The following is a 6,751-nucleotide window of genomic DNA, read 5'->3' on the forward strand; positions in this document are numbered from 1 at the left end:
GAGGGGCCTGCCCACAATACCGCAAACGGTCTCGACTGGAGAGAGACCCGGCGATCGTACTGGCCAAGGTAGGATTCGCAAGTATGAAGAAGCTTAAGCAGTATAAACTCTCACCATGTGCGAGCGACCATTATCTTGCCCACTTCTGTCCAGGGCGTCTCCAGACACGTCTTCGGTCTGGAATTTCATTGACTGGAGTAGAACTGTCTTCTTTGACGACGCCCACGGCTCCTTTTACAACACAGCGGTACACCGTCGATTTTCTACGCCCGTTCTGCTGCCGTCCATGGCGGGCTATTCCGGGGTTACATTTCAGCAAGATAATACCCGCCTGCACACAGCTAGAGTTTCTACTGCTTGTTTCATGCTTACGAAATTCTACCTTGGCCAGCAATGTCGCCGGATCTGTCCCCAGTAGAGAACGATTGGAGCATTATGGATTTACAGCGTTATGGGCAGGGCCCTCCAACCAGCTCGGAATTTTTGCGATCTACTCGTAACGCGTCATCTGACACAAGCCAAATAACTGATTGCTGAAGGCCCAAAGGTGGACCAACGCGTTATTGACTTGCTCAACTTGTGAATGCCTTTCTCTTGAATAAATCATCCCATTTTTCTGAAATTGTAATCATTTGTGTGTCTGTAAGTGTACATCACATCTACTGATTTCCATTTCATTCGTATCATTCCTTTGTGGTGCGCCGTTTTTTTCTGGTCTTACAGTGTATTTTAAAACTTCATTCTTATAAAATAACACAATATTAACTATAGTAATTCAAACTAATTGTCATTGTGTAGTAATATTAACATACTATAAAGACATTGTTGATATTTAGGGCAACATTGTCTAAGCCATAGAGGTAGAATATTCTACCAGATAGGACGTCTAGCTGAATTCTGTTCTGTGTACTGAACACAACGCTGATATCTTTATTGTAGTCTAGCCCTGCCAAGAAGGGCTGTGGGCTGGCAGCAGTTAGTTAATTGCATATTCCATGGGTCATGACTTGCACGGTTAATCCTAATGATATGGAAAGAGTCATTTTACGTTCTTTACATTCATTCTACACGACCATACTTAAATATGGCTTCATGCTTACTATTTACAAGTCTTTTTTAAAATAAGCACGTGAATTGGTACTTCCAAACCACAACCTTTCACGGTTTAGGTAAACAGACGTTCTTCTGCGGAATAGGATAAACTTTTTAAATTTGTTTCAAATTTAACTCTGCTGTCAGATATTTAACGTCATTGGCTAGATGATCAATGATTATGGTGGCAGCGTTGTGACACCTTCATGTACTAAAGACAACGTAATGTGGAGTGACGAATGTCATTTTTTGTGGTAATATAACTATATTCATCATTATTCCTTTTGAACTTAAGTGCGTCACTTACAACAAAGTACAACAGAGAATAAATATAGTGTGAAGTGGTAGTCAAAGTGCACAACACCTGAAAACAAATCTAGAAGATGATCGTGAGTGAACACCACATATTGTTCTTACTAAAAGTTTATGAGCAGTGAAAACCTTCTTTCTTAAATATGAGTTACCTCAGAACATTATTGCATATGATATTCTTGAATATGATTACGCAAAATATATTATTCACTAATGTGCAAAGGTGTGCAATAATTCAAAGCGCCAATGCTATTGAACTCTGTTGTTTACGAGTTTTAAAAAAATGTCCTTTCCAGATTAACTTCTCCTCAATATAGACACCTAAAAATTTTAAAGTTTCCACTCTAGTTATTATTTCCTCAGCGTGTGCTATATTTATCATTGGTGAAGTACCTCTGGATGTGGAGAACTGTATATGCTCTATCCTTTTAAAATATAGAGTGAGACAATTTGCAGAAAATCACTCAATGATGCTTTAAAGAAAACTATTTACAATTTCTTTTGTTGCTACACATATATCTGGATCGATTATAATACTGGTGCAGTTTGCAAAAACAACTAATTGCATATTTGACGGAAGGTAGTTTATACATATGAATAACAAGAGCGGATCTCAGCTTAGCCATTTGGAACTCCAAAAACAATATGGATGTTTTTCACCCTTGCTGACTCAAGTAGTAGAAAGTATTCTTTCTGACCATCGGTCTGACTGGTCTCATGAGGCTGCCATCATTTTCTCTCCTGTGTCGATCTCTTCAACTCAAAGCAGCAAGTACTCAAAATTCCTCAATTATTCGTTGGATATATTCCAGTCTCTGTGTCCCCAACTTTTTCCCTCTACGGGTCCTCTACTACCATACAAGTTTTTTCTCATGTCTGAACACGTCTTTTACCACCTAATTAGTACTACCCATTTATTCCTTTCCTTGCCGATCCTGTGGAGAACCTCCTCATTTCTTATCAGTCCACTTAATTTACAGCATCCTTCTGTAACTCCGTACATCAAACGCTTGATGCCCCTCTTTTTCGGCATGTAGAGAACATTAAAACATGAAAAATGAAGATATTATGAAGGCCATGTGGACGTGGTGACGACTTAGTGGGTGTCTTCGTGGCGTCAATGTTTTACCTCTGATTATGTTGATGTTAGAGTTTCTGTGGGTCTACAGGACGCGATCCTCTGAGGCTTGACGACAAACTCTTGGTTAAATGAGAGTGTGGATCGGAACAGTGAGAAGAAAGCTGGAAGAGAGATGTCTAGAGGGAATTGATTCTAAGGGTGTGGATTCGGGAAGAGAGGGTGTTAGTGTAGCATTATGAGTATTGAGGCTATGAAAAATGTTCTCTCATGTTTATGGTGGCATTCGGAACGGTCCGGCGTAGTCTTCTGCACAAGGCAGAACAGAAGTCAAATTAGACAGTGGTATGTTGGTGGTAGGGAAGAGAGTGGAAACGGTTTTCAGAGTATGTGCTTATGGCATATAGGTAGAACACTGTACGAGCGGTCAGTGTGAATTCTTGGAGAAGATGACTGCGCTCGGCAAAACCAGAAATGCGGCTTGGCTTCCATATTTGGAGTTTGCGTAGACTGCCAATTAATGTGAAGTAATCGTATTGAGTACCTAATAACCCAACTGGAAAAAAGTACGAATATATTCAGCACAGTTGTTAGGGTCTGGTGTGGAGCAGACCCGACGATACTTTTGGCACTTGTAAGATATTGAACCGCGCTGTATTAGACTACAAAAGCTTTGTATACGGTAAAGAGCGGAACCTACTTGGCAGATATTGCATGTTCTCCATTATAGGATGATTCGCATAATCCCTGAAGCCATGAAATAAACTCCCACCAAAGCGTTATTAGTGGATGCTTCCGAAATGCCAATAAGGAGACACCGTATCAATGGCATAGCTGGTATGGTGCGAAGAACGAACGGCTCTTGTAAATGGGGGTGTAAATATATACAAGCTGTCCCAAACATTAAAAATCAAAAGCATACAGACATTGTAGTATACGAAAGCGAGTTCTTTGAAATGGGAAACTAATGCCCCGAAGGGAATGCTCACTTCTGTACTGACATAAACACTTAACATCTTTATTAATAACCTTAGCTCGCAGAAACTCCTCAAAGTGACGATCTCCAGACTCAGTACATACATCACAACGCAGCATAAAATCTTTCTTCACTGACTGCAATATGTCTGTTGTCTGTTGTTCTACGAGACGCATAGGCAGGACACTATCAATCGCTTTCGGTGCAGTTTTTACTGGACCTTCGTTCACCAACGATTTCAAGTAAATAAAAAAAAAACTATTGGAATGAAAGCTCGCGTTCGTATTGGCTTTGGGATAGGATGTCCTTTCCAATAGAACAATCAAGATATCTGTTGTTCGAGGGCTGTGGACATTAATATTGCAGTGTGATGATGGTGCACAGTCGAATGGAATCGATGTAGTCTTGTGGACAACAAGATGCAGAGTCTCCAACAAGTGTGGGAGCATGTCTAGAATGAACACCAGGTAAGGAGCGCCATTCAAATGAGATAGCAACAGATAAGGTCCTATTGATTGATGTCCTACAATTCCGGCCCATAGGTTCATAGAGAATAGTTACTGGTGACCTGAGAAGAGCGCGGTAGTTGACAAAACCATCACTGTATAATTTGCAATGTGCATTTGACGGATTAGTTGATGCGTGTCGTCAATGAATCTTTTTCATCTCCTCATATTCTGTGGCACGAATAAATCTTTGTTGAAACCCTACTGTTGCTTCTAGTAAGTGTCTATCCACGGTGAAAAATTTCCGCCACCTAAGAATACCTCATCTTGTTAGAAACCGTTGGTATATTTATCTTTTTATTAGTAATTTTTCCAGACTCCTAAAAGGACATTTATAAGGCCCAGAGTAGTGCAGCAACTAGACATGGCATGGATTCAACAAGTTTCTGGAAGTCCCCAGCATAAATATTGAACCATGCTACCTCCATAGTCGTCCATAATTGCGAAAGTGTTGCCGGTGCAAGCTTTTATGCACTAACTACCCTCTCGATTAAGTCCCACAAATATCCGGTGGGATTCATGTCGGGCGTTCTGGGTGGGTGGCCAAATTAGTCGCTCAAACTATCGAGAATGTTCCTCAAACCAATCCCGAACAGCTTTGGCCCAATGACATGGCGCATTGTCATCTACAAAAATTCCATCATTGTCATTAAGTCCACGAATGGCTGCAAATGGTCACCAAGTAACCGAACATAGCCATTTCCAGTCACTGGTCCGTTCACTTGGACCAGCGAACCTAGTCAATTCCGTGTAAACATAGCCCACACCATTAGGCAGCTACCGCCAGCTTGCTCAGTGCCACGCGAACCCTATCATCAGCTCATCCCAACTGAAATCGTGATTGATCTGTCACTGTTTTCCAGCCATCTAAAGTCACGAAGACGTGAGAGGCGTTGCGGGCGATGTCGTGGTGTCAGCAAAGTCACTTTCGTGGGTCGTTTGCTGCCATAGTCCATTAACGCCAGATTTCGCCGCACTATCCTAACAGATATGTTCGTCGTACGTCCGACATCTTTTTCTGTGGTTCTTCGACGAAGTGTGGCTTGTCTGTTAGCACTCACAACTCTACGCAAACGCCGCTGCTCTCGGTCTTTAATCGGCCTGTGGTGAGGGGTTATACCTTAAATTTGGTATTCTCGCCAACTCACGTCACTGGGGATGTCGGATACTGATTACTAAACGATTTCCGAAATGGAATGTCCTACGCTTCTAGCTCCCACTACTCTTCCGAGTTCAGTCTGTTAATACCTGCCGGCCGGAGTGGCCGAGCGGTTCTAGGCGCTACAGTCTGGAACCGCGCGACCGCTACGGTCGCAGGTTCGAATCCTGCCTCGGGCATGGATGTGTGTGATGTCCATACGTTAGTTAGATTTAAGTTCTAGGGGACTGATGACCTCAGAAGTTAAGTCCCATAGTGCTCAGAGCCATTTGAACCATTTATGTTAATTCCTGTCGTGCGGCAATAACCACGTCGAAAATCTTTTCACAAAAATGACATCTGTACAAATGACAGTTTTGCCAATGTACTACCTTTTTATACCTTGTGTATGCGATACTACCGCCATTTGTATGTGTGTATGCTATCTCAAGACTTTTTTCACCTCACTGTATGTGGAAAAAATGCCAAGAAATGAAATACACTCTAAGACAACAATAAATATGCATATGGGAGGGAGTTTCACTGCCTGCCTTTTGCCTTCCAAATCCTAACTTGGCCAGCAAGGTTGCTGGATCTATCCAAACCTGGGAATTTTTGGAGAATTATGGGCACGGCTCTCAAACCATCTTGGGATTTTGACGATCTAACGCGTCAACTGGATAGAACTTGGAGGAGGAGGTACGACAACTCTATCAATCAGTAACTGCTTGAGTGAGGTCCATGGTTGGATCTACGCGTTATAGACTTGCTCAATTAGTGAAGCTTTCTCTCTTGAAGAAATCGTCTAATTTTTCTGAAATTGTAGCCGTTTGTTTGTCTTTTCATGTACATCACGTCTATGGATTTTTGTGCCATTCGGATGATTCTTTCGTTGTACATCGTTCTCTGTGTCTTAGTATGTATTTACATGTGGATCGGAGACAATGCTCGGCCAATCAAAAAATGTTTTACACGTACGTAATCAGAGGACAGGTACAAAATGAAGAAATATAACATGCAATTGAGAGAGAGCCAAGGACATACCGTCTAACGATGGCACTTCCCAGATTGCCCCTTCGTGGCGGCTTAGAAACGTCGATTTTCTGTGATTTTTTTTTTGCAACGACCCTCATTTTGTACTACCACCCTCCACAATGTTCCACTGCCCCTGTCCGACAGTGCGTGAGGACTGCCTGGTCTTTATTTAGCTGTTGTTTTTCTTCATAGTTTACACTTCACAATCGCGTCACCAACAGTCGATTTAGGCAGTTTTAGAAGGTTAAAAATGTCCCTGATGGATTTGTCACTCACGTTACTTCCAACAGCTAGCCCACGCTCGAAGTCACTAACATCTCCTGACCGACCCATTACGCTATTATTGCTGCTCTACTGACAACACAATAATCCTAACCTGCTTTTATGCTGGAGAGTCCGCCTCACGTGACGTCTAGTGGTCAGTTGTACACTACATTGGGGTGCCCAGACACTTTTCATCCGACTGTGCATTGGACATGTTGAGGACAACCCCTGGCGTTCCATCAGGAAATGCCCGCAGAGAGAAATCTGTCGCAAATAGAGACATCTAGTGGTCGGTTGTACACTACATAGGGGTGCCCAGACACTTTTCATCCGACTGTGCACTGGACTTG

The sequence above is a fragment of the Schistocerca piceifrons genome, chromosome 5 (assembly GCF_021461385.2).
Source record: "Schistocerca piceifrons isolate TAMUIC-IGC-003096 chromosome 5, iqSchPice1.1, whole genome shotgun sequence".
Lineage (NCBI taxonomy): Eukaryota > Metazoa > Arthropoda > Insecta > Orthoptera > Acrididae > Schistocerca > Schistocerca piceifrons.